Here is a 16,914-nt window from a genome sequence, read left to right as displayed (position 1 = left end):
AAACTTAATGAGATCTACACGAAAACTAATAAGACCCTCGATCTTATATTGGGGAACCAACTAGAAATTAAGCACACACGGACTGAAATAACGAATATTATACAGACGCCTGACAGCAGACCAGAGGAGCGCAAGAATCAAGTCAATGATTTGAAATGCGAGGAAGCAAAAAACATCCAACCGGAAAAGCAAATTGAAAAAAGAATCCAAAAATGCGAGGATAGGGTAAGGAGCCTCTGGGACAGCTTCAAGCGTACCAACATCAGAATTATAGGGGTGCCAGAAGATGAGAGAGAGCAAGATATTGAAAACCTATTTGAAGAAATAATGACAGAAAACTTCCCCCACCTGGTGAAAGAAATGGACTTACAGGTCCAAGAAGCGCAGAGAACCCCAAACAAAAGGAATCCAAAGAGGACCACACCAAGACACATCATAATTAAAATGCCAAGAGCAAAAGATAAAGAGAGAATCTTAAAAACAGCAAGAGAAAGAAACTCAGTTACCTACAAGGGAATACCCATACGACTGTCAGCTGATTTCTCAACAGAAACTTTGCAGGCCAGAAGGGAGTGGCAAGAAATATTCAAAGTGATGAATACCAAGAACCTACAACCAAGATTACTTTATCCAGCAAAGCTATCATTCAGAATTGAAGGTCAGATAAAGAGCTTCACAGATAAGGAAAAGCTAAAGGAGTTCATCACCACCAAACCAGGATTATATGAAATGCTGAAAGGTATCCTTTAAGAAGAGGAAGAGGAAGAAAAAGGTAAAGATACAAATTATGAACAACAAATATGCATCTATCAACAAGTGAATCTAAGAATCAAGTGAATAAATAATCTGATGAACAGAATGAACTGTTGATTATAATAGAATCAGGGACATAGAAAGGGAATGGACTGACTATTCTTGGGGGGAGAAAGGGGTGTGGGAGATGTGGGAAGAGACTGGACAAAAATCGTGCACCTATGGATGAGGACAGTGGGTGGGGAGTGAGGGCGGAGGGTGGGGCGGGAACTGGGAGGAGGGGAGTTATGGGGGGGGGGAAAAAGGAACAAATGTAATAATATGAACAATAAAGATTTAATTAAAAAAAAATGATTCTCTCTCATCATTGATGTTTCTATCTCTCTCTCTCTCCCTAACCTCTCTGCACTCAATAAAAACATTTACAAATGTATTTTTAAAATCAATAATATATAAACAAAACTTTAAAAGAAATATTTAAAACTTGCATTTCCCAATTAGTTTACTATTTTATTATAAACTGGAGGCCGGGTGCACAAAATGCATGCATGGGTATCCCCCCCAGAACTGGCCAGCAATCAGGGCTGATGGAGGCCTTCCTTCATTCCATGCCGCCCCCTGGTGGTCAGCACATGTCATAGTGAGGGATCAGTATCCCAGTCAAACTCTTGTGGGGACAACATGCACATTAGGATTTTAGATATATAGATGTTCTTGGGGATACCGATTGCTACCTTATCAATATGTGGGAAGTAAAATATGATGATTTGCTACTGAAATATCTTATCATATCCTTGTTCAGTGCCATCATTTTGGCATTTTGAAACTAACCACAACGAGGGTATTTACATGAGGCAAGTTAACAAAGATTACAAACCTAGACTCCACTTAATGTATTACTGAATGCTTATACTTAGAAAAGTGTGGTGGAGAATGTGAACAACGCACATAAAACCTGTGAGTATACGGTACATGTGGATTTAAATTGTACATAGGTGAAAAGTTGAGAAAAACATTTTCCTTACAGTATTCAAATCCCATAATTCCGTACAGCAAGAAGTTAATCTGTTACTGAGGAATGAGTGAAATTCACATATATAGTTTAGATTGTGAACTGTCCTTTTATTGGTAAAAAATAAAAAGTAATTTTAAAAATAGGCAAATTTCTGAGCCAACATCTTAACAAAGGAGATAAAGAAAATGGAAGTAAATGTATGAAAAAAATGTTCTCCACAAAAAATTCTTGGGAAATGAAATGAAAGCAAAAGCAGGTTCATATACAGATAATTCCAGACCTACTATTTAAAAAGATTAACCACTGCATGTCCTTGCAGGGTTGAACAAAAACTGGAATTTTTATATGCTGGGCATGGGTGGGAAGGCAAATGGCATGACAATTTTAAATCACAGTTCTGCATATGTTAAAATGTGAAACATTCACATACACCGCAACAGTTTGATTAGTAGAATGCATATCTTTAAAAATAACTGAATGCAAATAATCCAAGCAGATTTATTTATAACTTGGGGCCTGGTACACAAAAATTTGTGCACTCGGGGTGGGGGTCCCTCCGCCCAGCCAGCACCCTCTCCAATCTCGGACCCCTGGAAGGATGTCCTACTGCCGGTTTACAGGGATAAGGCCTAAACTGGCAGTCGGACATCCCTCTGACACTCTGGGACTTCTGGCTCCTAACCACTCACCTGTGTGTCTACCTGACTGCACCTAACCACTCTGCCTGCCAGCCTGCTTGCCCCCATCCTCCTCCCCCCCGGCCGCTGACCTATTTGCCACCAAATGCCGCCCCGCCAGCCTGATCACCTCCTACTGCCTCCTGTACCAGTGTCCTCACCCCACAACACCCTTTACCAGCCTGCTCACCCCTAACTGTCCCACCCTTCTGGCCTGCTTGCCCACAACTGCCCGCCTGCGGCCTGCTCACTCCAAATGGCTCCATCTCCTATTTCAGTTGTGTCCTTTCCTACCCTAAGTTAATGTCATGTCCTTAATATGTGGTTATCAGATGTCTCTGTGACTGAGCTGGGAAACCTGTCACATTTCTCTTTCCTTTCCTTTCATCTTGGGATAACTGAGCTCTGCGGTTTGTGTGGGACCAAATGCTCTGGGAATACAATGCTGAGCCCTCTGAAGTCATTTTATTCTTTATTATATTATTTGATTCCTGGGGCTGAATTCAACATGAAAGCAGAAGAAAATATACCCTTAGATATAGAATCTGAGTCATTACCCAGAGATTTCTGTGGGAGTTGACACTGAGGCATGAGACACATGTGTTTATTGCTCAGTTTCCTCAGCTATGGAACGGAGGTTGATCCTGCCCCTCGGATCCTTTGGAGGTTGGATATGCTGCATCCAGAGGGATTAACTGGCAGCTCTGAGAGTAAGATCAGAAGTCAGCAGACACTTGTTTCCTATACCCAGACAGAGTTAGAAAAACACAACTCCTTTTATCATAACAGCACCAAGGGCCATGACTGTGGGAGGAGGAGCAGGGAACCAGTGCTTCCCCCATGCCCCTTTCCCACCCTCCCTCTCTGCACTGGTCCAGCTGCTATCACTATAGTGGAACCGATCAACTCAGGCTCTGACCCCCCCATGTCACAGGAGGAGCATGTGTAGTTTCTTGCAGACACTGAAGCAGCTGTGGAGTAGGGAGGTGGCAGTTTTTTTCTGAGCAGACACTAAAGGCCTTGCTGAAGTGTCCACTCTGGAACCTGCAAGTCCGAGTCCTGGGAGGTGGCACAGTGGAGGTGCCACACTCCTTTCAGTAGAAACTGAAGATTGATAGGAGCCTGCTGGCTGAAGGGAAGGACCAGGAGGTTTGCCTTGCGCCTATTCACCAATCCCCAGTCCAGCTTTACTGATCGCACATCCTAAGCCCCACGCCACCCTGGGCCACACATGGAGTGGGGCCCCCACATTCGCCATGCCAAGCCTGAGCCCCGCACCCCCTGGGGCCGCACACAGGCGCCTGGATGGTCGCTCCCACTGTACTTCCCTGCCTAAAGTATGAAAGTTAACCGCCAACTTTATTGTTGGCAAATTTGCACAACGCTCTGATTTGCCAATGTGAGGCATAGTTAAGTACAATCAATTACTACGTTTGTCTATTATTAGATAGGATACCCATTTCCTGGAAATAAACAATTTTATGGACAGACCAATAGTTGAAGTAGTTACTCATAGAATGCAATACTAATCAGGAAAAAAAAAACAAATTCAATATTCACATAACATTTGTGTTGAATCTCAAAATATCTGTGTAGCCCTGGCTGGTTTGGCTCAGTGGACAGAGGAGCGTCGGCCCGTGGACTGAAGTGTCACAGGACAAATTCCAGTCAAGGGCACATGCCTGGGTTGAAAGCTTGATCCCCAGTAGGGAGCATGAGGAGGCAGCTGATCAATGATTCTCTCTCATCATTGATGTAAATCTCTCTCCCTTTCTTCCCCATCCTCTCTCTCTGTCCCTCCCTTCCTCTCTGAACACAAATAAAATGTTTTAAAATATATCTGTGTAGCATTATGAACACCAGTGTTGGTTCAAAAGTACATACCATATAGCACGTAGTAAACTATGAAGAATATGAACTAATCTAATGTAAATGATGGAAAATTAATGATTGCATGAAAGACTGGGCAAGTCAGAAAAAGGAATTATAAAAGGGCAAGAAGAAAATGAAGAGTGTGGAAATTGTAGGGTTAGAGTTGGTATGGAAAATAATAACAAATAAAAATACAGGAATAAACTCTGCTTTCACCTTGTGCTTCAGTTGGGTGGGTGACATCCAGTGAACTACAAGGTTCCTGGTTGAATTCCAGGTCAGTGCACAGACCCGCCTGGGTCCGCAGGAAGGGGTGTGTGGGACAGAGCTCATGGATGTTTATCTCTCTCTCCCCTCAGAGGCTTCCTCTTTTCCTAAGTAAACTGAAACAAAGGTATTTCTAAAAATATTTTTTAAAAGAACAAGAGCTGTGTTTTCTGTACTCACAACTGAAAGTCTACTTTTGCCACACTTTGAATATAGTAACAGATAAGAGTATTTCACGTGTGATGGCTTCACAGCTTCAGTGCACTTTCTTGCATGTCAGTTTCTATATCCTGAGAGGAACATCATTTTCTCAGCGGAAGCAAATATTGGCAGGCAGTGAAGACTACTGTCTTGGAATCCAAAGGATTGATGACTGGTTACAAAAGACACCTCCTGGGACTGTTTACAGGATTATCCTTCTTTTAGCTTTGAGTTCTTACATATTGAGAAATGACTTTGTGGTGAACACCTTACAGAGACCAGGGGAATCCACAAATTCATTACATAATTTTCTCTGACAATGACTTCAGCTACAGCAAACATTTTTGGGGGTGCTGAGAATGTCTGCACACAAAGGTCACACAAGAGACAGGCCCAGGAATATTTGTGGATTTATGTTCAGAAGAGCCACTTTCCATATAATTGACTGCAGTCTCTCTCATCACTATGAATACAGTGTTTCTGTCTCAATGGTAGGTCAACCTCAAACTCTTACAACAAATGCCACAAGACTATGAAATTTCGTACTTCATGGGACTTGGCATCTTTGCAGTATGTGGGGAGGAGTTCCCCTAAATATTGATAAGATTTAAGTAATCCATACTGTGAACAAAGAACATAATTCATAATTCACAGAAAGAGAGCAAAGGCCTCCTTTTCTGGGTGACCATTGACCCAAGGTACCAGGGTATAAATTAATACCACAAAGGTATGCAATCTATCTTTCAACACCTTGGGCAGCAATGCAAAATAAGCCAGTTTTGGATGAAGAATGATTTTCTGCCGGCATATTCTCCTTTCCAAAGCACTGAAGGTTTGACATCCCCACAATATTGGTTCACATCTACATGCTGACAAATCACAACAGTGCTTTCAAAACATTGAAGGCAGTGAATAGAACCATCACAATTAAAGGTTCAACAGGAAAAACACCTTTAACAAAATATCATAAACCACAGCCAGAGCTGTTCAGATTGGTGAAATAGAACCTAAGCCAAATATCACAGCATACTGTGAGAACCATGAACTCCCTGAAAGAGGTACCACTTCTTTTCTGAGGATGGGTGTTCTGAACAAACCATGGACCAGGCCCATTCCCTAGTCAGAGAGAAATGAATGAAGATCCTGCCAAGAGTTCAGAGTATTCAGTATTTATTCAAGCTCAAGGGAGCACACAGAGATTGTGACTGATTCACACTTTTCAGTTGGGCCAGGTGGTAGAGGAGAAATCACTTCAGCCACAATCACTCATAGTGACATCAATTGAATAGGAGGCCTGGACAGAATGGCAAGTTCAAGTAGCTCCTTAAAGACTCACTTGTACCTGAAACTTATGAGGAATCTAGCAGAGTGTCCGTCCTGATAAAAAGGGATCATATTAAGGGAACTGTGTATCATAGAGTCTCTTTCAGTGTGGTTATTCTGAGTAAGAAAAATGAAACATTCCCTTCACATTTATGGCTTTTCTCCAGTGTGAAGTTGCAGGTGTCTCATCAGTCTATATTTTCAACTAAAATATTTCCCAAATCTGTACACTCATAAGGCTTTTCCTCAAGGTGAACATGCGTGTGGATAAGGAGCTGCTTATAATCCCTAAAAGACTTCCCACATTCACCACATTCATAAGGTTTTTCTCCAGTGTGAACTCTCTTATGGAAAAGGAGCTGACAATTTTGACTAAAGCACTTCCCACATTCTCAACATTCATAAGGTTTTTCTCCAGTGTGAAATCTCTTGTGGCTAAGAAGGGAATTATAGTGGGTAAAAGACTTCCCACATTCACCACATTCATAATGTTTTTCTCCAGTGTGAAGTCTCTTGTGGATACGGAGGTGACTATTTTGCCTAAAGGACTTTCCACATTCACCACATTTGTAAGGTTTTTCTCCAGTGTGAACTCTGTTGTGGATAAGGAGGTGACTATTTTGCCTAAAAGGCTTCCCACATTCACCACATTCATAAGGTTTTTCTCCAGTGTGAACTCTCTTGTGGATAAGGAGCTGACTATTATCCCTAAAAGACTTCCCACATTCACCACACTCCTAAGGTTTTTCTCCAGTGTGAACTCTTTTGTGGATAAGGAGCTGCGTATTATCCCTAAAAGACTTCCCACATTCACCACATTCATAAGGTTTTTCTCCAGTGTGAACTCTCTTGTGGATAACAAGGGATTTATTGTGGGTAAAACCTTTCCCACATTCACTACACACATGAGGCTTTCCTCCACTGTGAACTGCCTTGTGGATAAGGAGCTGACTATTATACCTAAAAGACTTGCCACATTCACCACATTCATATGGTTTTTCTCCAGTGTGAACTCTCTTGTGGATAAGGAGCTGACTATTTTCCCTAAAAGACTTCCCACATTCACCACATTCATAAGGTTTTTCTCCAGTGTGAACTCTCTTGTGTACAAGAAGGGAATTATTGCGGGTAAAAGTCTTCCCACATTCACAACACTCATAAGGCTTTTCTCCAGTGTGAATTCTCTGATGTCGAATGAGGTTGGAACTCTGACTGAAGGACTTCCCACAATCTGTGCACTCATACCGCTTTCCTCCAGAGTGAACTCCTTTATGTCGAGTGAGGTTAAAGATTCCTCCATAATTTTTCCTACATTTGCCACACTCTCCAGAACACACATCCTGACATCCAACAACTTTCAAGTTGTGGCTAGCAGCGTTTTCACATTCATCCCACTGGTGATGACTTTTTCCACTGAGAAATTCCTGTGAAATCTCACTGCCACAGTGTAGCAACTCAGTGTTATGAGTTGCCTGGTGCTGTAGAAGCTCTGAGGAAGTTTGGGAATGTTCCTCAACGACCCTGTTGGTTGAAGTCAGCTCTGATAAGTAAAAGCTGCACCTCGTCACAAATGAGGCCTTGTCTGTAGCTTCTTTCCAGGATATCTTTCCCGTGGTATATCTCTGTTGCTGGTGAGAGTTTTCTATGGAACAGAACTCACTCACAAATGCCTCACTTATGAAGCCTTTGTGCTCCAACTGTGCTTCTTGTAACTCATTCAGGTGCAAAATATCTTTTAACACCGAGAAACACTGCTTACAAGGATGGTTCTTCTGGGTTGATGGAGCTGTCTTAGAAGCCATGACCTGTGACTCTCCTTCCATATATACACTCTGAGAAGCACAGGTCTCTTCATCATCCTTTTTATGGCAACAATCTGAAAACAGAAAAAAGGTGAGGAAATGAATGTGGATTTTGGTGACAGAGCGAAGTTCCATTACAAAAGTGTTTTGCCCATGACACCTCGGCTTCCTGCAATTTTCTGAAAAGAAGAGATGTGCAGGAATCGTTATAACAGGCTGATGCGAAGTTCTGGGCCTCTGAAGATCATACAGGAAGGAAGACCACACCAGGAATATGACACAAAGATGGCAAACACCACATGGAAGAGAGGTAAGACTTCCAGCCCTTCCTTACGCTAACAGTGTTTAGTAGGGCTTGTCTGCAGGTGACATAGACATGCTCTGCAGAATTTTGTTTATATCTTATTCCAAAAAATATTCAATAAACGAGTAGCTGTTTTTTGAGGACTACTTAAGTATGTATGTAAACCTCATAACACATGTGCAGGCAAAGTTGATGAATACTGCAGGGGCAACAGTGCAGAGGAGCAGGCGATGGAAAAATGCCACAGAGGTGAACATGACTGAATGCTAGGAAGTCATATGTGAAATGACATGTCAGAAAGTGTAATGTAGTTAAAAGGAAAGGTAAAAATGAGGTGTAGGCAGTAGCACCTCCATCTGAGCAGTGATGAAATCTAGCTGATTCCTAGTATAATTTCAAATGAGCCCTTGTGTCATACGTTCTGCTAGTTTCCACTAAGGTGGGACAGGCCTCCACTAAGACCATCCTGCATGTTCACACTGTGAAAAAAAAACACGGTTCTTCTTGTACCACCTTCTCTACAAATACCCAAAACTGAAATATTCCAAGAATTAATGAAAGATGACAGAGGGTACAATCCAGCCCTGGTTTAGAGCAAATACACTTGGAATAGTTTTGAGGGAAGGTAATATTACAAACACCAATTGAAGAAGGGTCTTACAAGAACAGCCCATGGTTCATGTAAGTAAAGAACATAATCAGGCACAGGCAGTCACCCAGAACCTTTATCTGGAGGAAAGGTGCAGAAGTGGAAGCCATGGATCTGGACATAGTCACTCTCCCAGGGAGAGAAACAGCAAGTGGGACCCATTAAGCTGTCTGTAAGACGACTGGCTCCCAGAGGCATCCTGAAGTTTCTGTGGAAAATAATGTTAAAGAAGTTTGTGGAGTTTATTTCTCAGGGCTCTCCACACAGCTCAGAACGGGCATCCAAAGCACATTTCATATGAGGTTGAGGAAAATTTGCAGATCCCATGGTGTGGCTTCAGGAGAGAGAAAGATAAAGGTGGAATATAAAGGAAGAGAGGCCATCACCACAGTCCATTAGGAGAGATGTGAGGGTCTTACCTACAGATGATACAAGTGCAAATACTTCCAGCATCACTTTGCAGTACAGAAGTCTCTGAGCCTCATCAAGGATTCCCCACTCCTCTGGAGAGAAGGCAATGGCCACATCCTCAAAGTTCATATCCTGTCATAATGGGGATAGTTTAGTCCATTATCAGCTTCTCTCCTAAGATTTAGCATTGATCATACACCACAAGTTCCATATCCATCTGCTCCCTAGACTTCTGACTACAAAGAAGATATCAGGCCTTTGTTTCACCAAAGACACTCAACCTTATATTCCTACTGATGCAGTGTCTTCCCACGACAATAAGGGCAATGAGCATATAGATCCTACCTGCTCTCTACTACAAGCATGTTTTCCACACTGCGTCTTTCAATACAGTGGGAGTCAGGAACATAGGGTACGGAGAGATGATGTCCATAATGAGAGTGTGAGTTATTTGACACTGTTTTTGTCAGGCAATTACCTTGTTGTTCCCTAGTTTCTCATTCCAAGACCCTGAACATCTTGGCATCAGACTTTACCCGTTTGACACCAATCCTAGGGTGCTGAGACATCACTTTGCACTTCCTGCTGCACATAAATCTTTGCACCACACTTCTCTCACACAGCTTCATTCCCAGAGTCATAATGCCAAAGGTAACACAAATACGTCGTGACTTGGATGGTTCATCTTAATCATCTTCTTTTGCAATACTCCAATTCACCCCTTCAGTAATGTATTTCTCTCTTACGCTTCACCCTTCCCAACGCCAGCCAAGATGACACTGATGTAGGCTCTCTCATTCCTATTGATCACTGTAACTCTCCTCTACAACAAAAGGCAGGTTGCACCTATATTTCACCTAATATCTGGGACAAGAAAGTTCAACTGTAATCTACCCTCTTTTCAGGAATTAATCTGAAATTCACCATATCACATTATCGAGGTATCACCAGAAATGAACTCCACTTTCATTCCTTCTTATGTTGATTTCAGTGGCCCTGCAGCCATGAATGCACATGCCCTATCCAAGTACACATCACTCTTCCTACCATAACTCTCTCAAACCTACACTCCCACAGACCCAGCCCCCATAGTCATCTCCCTGACTTCCTACTCATTACTCAGTAAGTGTGGTTTGGTTAATGCCTGGAAAATTCAAACTCAATTAAGTTCTATAACAACTCTCATAGTCCACACTCAATGAGGCGCCTTCAGTCCTTCCGTCCACACTCAATCAGATGCCTACAGTCCTTCCATCCACAATCATTGAGGAGCCTTCAGTGCTTCTATGAAAACCTCTTTCCCTGATTGTTTTTTTCCCTTCAACCTCACCTACTGAGAACCACATCAAATCTCAGATATTCAGAGCCAACCCATTCTGGTGCTGCACTTGATATCCCTTCACCAGTCACAGCCTTCAGCACTCAAGTTCCATCACCTATGGCCCTCTCTGCCACGTCCAGTGTGTCTCACATATGACCACTGACTCCCGTATGTAATTTAGTCAGACTACTGACAACACCAGAGCTCTCAACACAATCATGGTTTGTGATTCACAAGTAAAGATGCAACAGCTGCCTTCCTATCTTGTTTTAATTGCTCTTTGTCTCCAAGTAAAGAGAAAAAAAAGTTTTTAGATGATGTACTACTCTACCGTGGTCACTACACCCATGATTTTAAGTAGTTTTCTACCTGAATTTCTCCTCAGAGTACCAGATGCTCATGAAATGCTCTCTGTAATATCGCACACCAGACAAAAAATGAAAGTTTGCTATCCTCAATGAACATTACACTTCTACTCTGAATATCTGCATCTCAGTTGATGGTGCTTCCATACCTGCAGGTCCAAATGCAAACCTTCAAGTCATCCCTGTCTCTTACCTCTCTCTCAGCCTGAAAATTAGAAAATCCACTTGGTTGCACATAAAACACCAACCCAGATTCCAACACCTTATTTCAACCCCACAGTCACCAGCATGGGCCACTAACCATCATGCTCGCCACAGCAACCTCCATCATAGAATTTGTACCCCCTCCCTCACATCCATTTGCTTTGTTATTCTTTAACCACCAGAAGCCAAATGAGACCTGGGTCAGATCACCTGCCTCTGCTGCTCCAACTCTTCCATTACTCCCATCACCTGCAGAACAGACGCCAAAGGTAGCACAAGCTCCTCTAGACGTCACCACTGTTCCATTGTTACCAGTTCCTATTTTAAAAAAATGGACACAAGCCCCAGCTGGTTTGCTCAGCTGGATAGGGCACCAGCCTGTGAACTGAAGGGTCTCGGGTTTGATTCGGGTCAGGGGCACATGCCAGGCTTGTGGCCCTGATCTCCAGGGGCGGGCCTGCAGGTGTCAACCCACCAATGATTCTCTCTGATCATTCTGGTTTCTATTTCTCCTTCTCCCTTCCTCTCTGGAATCAATGAAAACTATTTTTTTTAAAGGACGCCAGTTGGTTCCTGAAGGAGCTGTCTTCAATCTAAGCCTTTGCGCATAAAGGAACCTATGACTGGAAAGTCTACTCACATCTTATTCCACTGTTTGCCAAAAACTGGGATCATTTCAGACAAACTTAGACATGTACTTAGAATTCTGGGCTTTGTGTCTTATCAAGGTCCCCAGATATAAGGGCCAGAAGAGAGGCCAGACAATCCCATGATACCACTATCTCAGAAGTTGTAAGAGTGTGAGGCCCTGATATCAGTTCCACAAAACAGCATCCTTAAACCACCCTGCATTTGCAGGAATCTGTGTTCAGAGAAAGATCTGTTGAGACTCTGGCCACCAACCCCAGGACCCATGGGCTCAGACTGCTCAGTACCGTTTCCCAGTCAATACGTCCATGTGTCCAGGAGATGAGCACATTACTTCAAGACTCAGTCCTCAGTGCACACTCTTGCCAGTTACCTTATCTTTTATAGGACTTCTGCCTCCTGTCCCCAACTGCTATCATCTCTCTTCTAGTCGGTTCCCCTTTTGAGCTGCTTTTGGAAAAGTTTAAAGAACTACCTCACACAATGTCCCTCTTTAGGTCACGAACATTCCTGTCCCCAGTTTCCCGAGAATGAAAGTAAAACTCCTCGTGCAAAACTCTGCCTCATGTTCTTTGTTCCTTTAGACACAAAACAAGCACTGGGTTTCCCAAATTCTCCGAGTTTGGTCACACCGTCTCGACCTCGCATGGAGGTATTGCAGCCTATGAACCTCTTTTCCCCATCACACCTTTTGTCACATGGGCAAGGATGTGACCTGTTTTACAGGGACCAGGAGTTCACAGGACTGTCCGTGTCCTCTCCAGGAATGTCCAGTTCCCTATTCCTAAATGGGATAATTATGGTCCTAAGAGTTCTACCCCTCAGTGTTGTCTCATATTCATCCATATGCATCAGAAAATGAATTAGGCTTCACAGAAGGCATCTTTCTCAATAAGTCACCGCTGTGACCTGTAAGGACTGAGTGTGTGGACATTGATAATTCGGGAAGTATCTAGTTCTCTTTCCTTGGGAGCTAAAGTTCTAGTGGAGGACACCCCAAAAACAATGGGGCAAGGTTGGTACAACAGGTGATAAGACAGAAATGTGAAGCCAGGGGGGTCACTGGAGTCCTCCAGAAAAAGACTGGGAAGAGGTGGTAGGGCCAGGATAAGTGCATACGGGGCATATGTTCTCTGAGCACAGTTCTGCATATATGAAAAGGTAAAACATTCACCTATACTTCAACAGTTTGATAAGTAAAACATACAACAATATGAAGAACATTTACCAGAATCATCTGATCTCATTGGAAGTCTGTCTTCATTCACATAAGAGGCTACTAGAATGAAGACCAGGAATGTCAGAATAAACCCACACAATTTGTGCTATCATCTTGATCCCCTCATTGCTTTTATTTAAGGACAAAAATCCCCAATGCTTTTTGAATAAAATAATCTATTCATTTTTTAACTTAGGTTAGTCTTTGAGTGATAAAAATTAACTGACTTGTGAGAGAAGGTGATTCTGAGGGATTGCAACATAACTTTGGAAACTGGAGAGTGTAGAGCCCATGGTGTAGTAGAAACTGCTTTCCCTAGAGAAACCCTGTTTCTAATGTCTAAAAACACTAAGTAGGAAGCATGAATCGGCCAACTAGCAGACTTTCTGTTTTCCTCCCAGACCCTACAATTCTTTTTCCATTTACTTCTAGAGAGAGTTGAATGGTAGGAGGAGTTGGAGAGAGAGGGAGAGGGAGAGAAACATCCGCAAGAAAGAGAAACATCGATGGCTTGCCTCCCTTATGTGCCCTGACATGGCCCTATTATTCAACCTGAAACTGAGGTCTTTGCCCTTGACCGTAATGGAACCAGAGACCATTTGCTCCTTGAGTCAAAGCTATAACCACTGAGTTAACTGGCCAGGTCTTGTAGTCTTACTTAAAAAACAGGAATCCAATAGGGGCATCTTCGAGGCTGATTTTGGCTTTCTAAAGATGATTTATTGAGCTTGATTTATTGTGAATGTCTGAGGCTGCTCATTATCTCAAATTTTGTCTCTTTTATTCCATATCCTGTCCCATTGTTGTGAATTTTGGGCAGATCCTCTGAACTTCTGTGGATGCCTCTGTGTAAGTCATTTCCTTCTGGGGTACTATCATTGTGGTGTGTATAGTAAAGTACCTTACAGACACACCTTTAACCAAAAGTGTCAGCACCTGGACATTTTATTTGTATTCAGTTCAGGAAAGTTCCCTTGGTACAGAGGAACCCATCAGAAGGGAATCTAGGGCTCAAGGCAAAATGTGAGGCCTCCTGCAGAGAAGGTCAAGTCCGTCCACAGTGCCCACAGTTCAACCATGACCCCACTTTCTGATCCTGGCTGTCAAAACCCACCACAGTGACTATCGTCAGCTTCCTGGTCAAAGCACATGCTGAACTGTGGGTTCCACCCCAGTCAGTGGCCTGTGGGAGGCAGCCTATCGATGATTCTTTCTCATCATTGATATTTCTACCTCTCTCTCTTTCCATAACCTCTCTGAAATCAATAAAAACATTTTGAAATGTATTTTTTAAATCAATAATATGTAAAAAAACTTTAAAGAAATATTTACCACCTGCATTTCCCAATTATTTTACTATTTTATTATAAACTGGAGGCCTGGTGCACAAAATGCATGCATGGGGAGCGTCCCTAGACCTGGCCACCAATCAGGGCTGATCAGGGCCTTCAGGCTGCCAGCCGGGGACTTCCTTCATTCCATGCCGCCCCTTAGTGGTCAACACATATCATATGAGTGATCAGTCTCCCAGTCAAACTCTAGTGGGGATAATTTGCATAGTAGGCTTTTAGATATACAGATGTTCTTGGGGTTATTGATTCCTACCTTATCAATATGTGGGAAATAAAATATGATGATTTGCCTACTGAAATATCTTATCATATCCTTGTTCAGTGCCATCATTTTGCCATTTTGAAACTAACCACAACGAGGGTATTTACATGAGGGAAGTTAACAAAGATTACAAACCTAGACTTCACTTAATGTATTACTGAATGCTTATACTTAGAAAAGTGTGGTGGAGAATGGGAACAACGCATATAAAACCTGTAAGTATATGGTACATATGGATTTAAATTGTACATAGGTTACAAATTGAGAAAAACATTTTCCTTACAGTATTCAAAACCCATAGTTCCATACAGCAAGAAGTCATTCAGTTATGGAGGAATGAGTGAAATTCAAATATATGTCTTAGATTGTGAACTGTCCGGATATTGCTTAAAATAATAAGTAATTTTAAAAATAGGCAAATTTACAAGCCAACATCTCAACAGAGGAGATAAAGAAAATGAAAGTAAATGTATGAAAAAATGTTCACCACCAAAAATTCTTAGGAAATGAAATGAAAGCAAAAGCAAGTTCATATATAGATAATTCCGGACCTACTATTTAAAAAAATTAACCATTGCCTATCCTTGCAGGGTTGAACAAAACTGGAATTTTTATATGCTGGGCATGGGTGGGAAGGCAAAGTGCATGACAATTTTAAATGACAGTTCTGCATATGTTAAAATGTGAAATATCCACCTACACTACAATAGTTTGATTAGTCGAATGCATATCTATAAAGATAACTGAATGTAAATATTGCAAACAGATTGATTTATCATACCCCAAACCTCGAAATAACCAATTTTAGAGACAGATCCATAGATGAGGTAGTTATTCATAGAATGCAATACTAATCAGGAACAAAACAAATTCAATATTCACATAAGCTTTTGTGTTGAATCTCAAAATATCTGTGTAGCCCTGGCTCTTTTGGCTCAGTGGCTAGAGAAACAGAAAGAGATAACAAATACTCTCATGTGTACAGCCAGACAGCACATAGTAGCTTTCGCTTCACACAGACTCTCATCTTATATTCATACACCAGACAGTCCGAGTTTTTGACTTCCACCAATTCCTGACTAATTGCCTAAGGGAGCTCTATGGTTTCCCGGGAGGTGATCAAGCTCCCCTTCCACTCGCTTGGAGTGGGCCTAATTGATAGGGGGTCGACGAAGCGACTGACCCTAACCCATTTTGACAAAGACAAAGACAACAAGGAACAAAGACAAAACAAACTAGACAAATGCAACCGAAGGTTGCCCAGAACCTGCAGCTCGCTCCTTGAAGTCATGAAAATCTTTCAAAAAACATTGCAGCGGGGTGCACACAGAACCGGATCACTTTTTGACAACAAACACCAAGATAACAAACACCAGACAGACAAACCCGGTGCAGCCTAAAGCAGCACAAACCAGAGACCCCGGCCACCATCCTGGCCACGCGTCAGGAGCAGGAGTACTGCTGAATCCAGCCCTCCGTATAGGTCCTTCCAGGGGACGTCCCAATTCCTGCTTAACGACAGGTCTTCCTTACCTCTCTCCCGAGTCCAGGTGGCTCGGTTTCCGAATTGAAACTTTTGGGTGGAGTCTCCTCCGCCTCCCGGGAACACAGAACGGAGACTGGAGGCCTCCTTGGTATTCGTTCCCCATTGGGATGTGGGTATCTCACTGGGACCTCCAAATGTTATGGGTTCACTCAGTCTCTGAGCCTCATCAAGGAGCACCTATTCCTCCTGAGAGAAGACAATGGCCACGTCCTCAAAGTTCATATCCTGTCATAATGGGGACAGTACAGCCCAAGATCAGCTTCACTCCTAAGATTCTTAGTCTGTCATACTCCCCACCCTCCACATCCATCTGCTCTGTCCACTCCACACATCAGAGAAAATACCAGGCCTTCATCCCATGAAAGCCACTGTCTTCTTATATTCCTACTGACATTTTGTCTTCCCACTATAATAAAGGCAGATAAGACACCTGAGCTATGGACTCCTGTGTACACCACACTGACTTTTATCAGCAGAGTGGGTGTCAAAACCATAGGTTAAACAGAGTTGCTGGCCATAAAGATAGTGTGAGTGATTTGATACTGGCCTTGTCAAGCAATACCCTCATATTGTTTCTCAAAGACACCAAATACATGGCATCACACTGCACCCTCTTGACGCCAATACCAAGGTACGGAGGCCATGTCTTTGCACTACCTGCTGCACAGAGTTCTTTGAACAACACTTCTCTCACACAGCTTCATTCTCAGAAGCACAACTTCA

General features: G+C 42.6%; 1 pseudogene; it reads right to left on the bottom strand.

Moving 5' to 3' along the window:
• Positions 1–6,410: 6,410 nt before the first annotated feature.
• Positions 6,411–16,914, bottom strand: part of LOC132223034 (zinc finger protein 501-like) — a 47,903-nt pseudogene continuing 37,399 nt past the window's right edge.

Source organism: Myotis daubentonii, chromosome 21, assembly GCF_963259705.1.
Source record: "Myotis daubentonii chromosome 21, mMyoDau2.1, whole genome shotgun sequence".
NCBI classification, from domain to species: Eukaryota; Metazoa; Chordata; class Mammalia; order Chiroptera; family Vespertilionidae; genus Myotis; species Myotis daubentonii.
The sequence above is the reverse complement of the archived record's forward strand: the minus strand, read 5'-3'. Positions and strand labels throughout refer to the sequence as shown.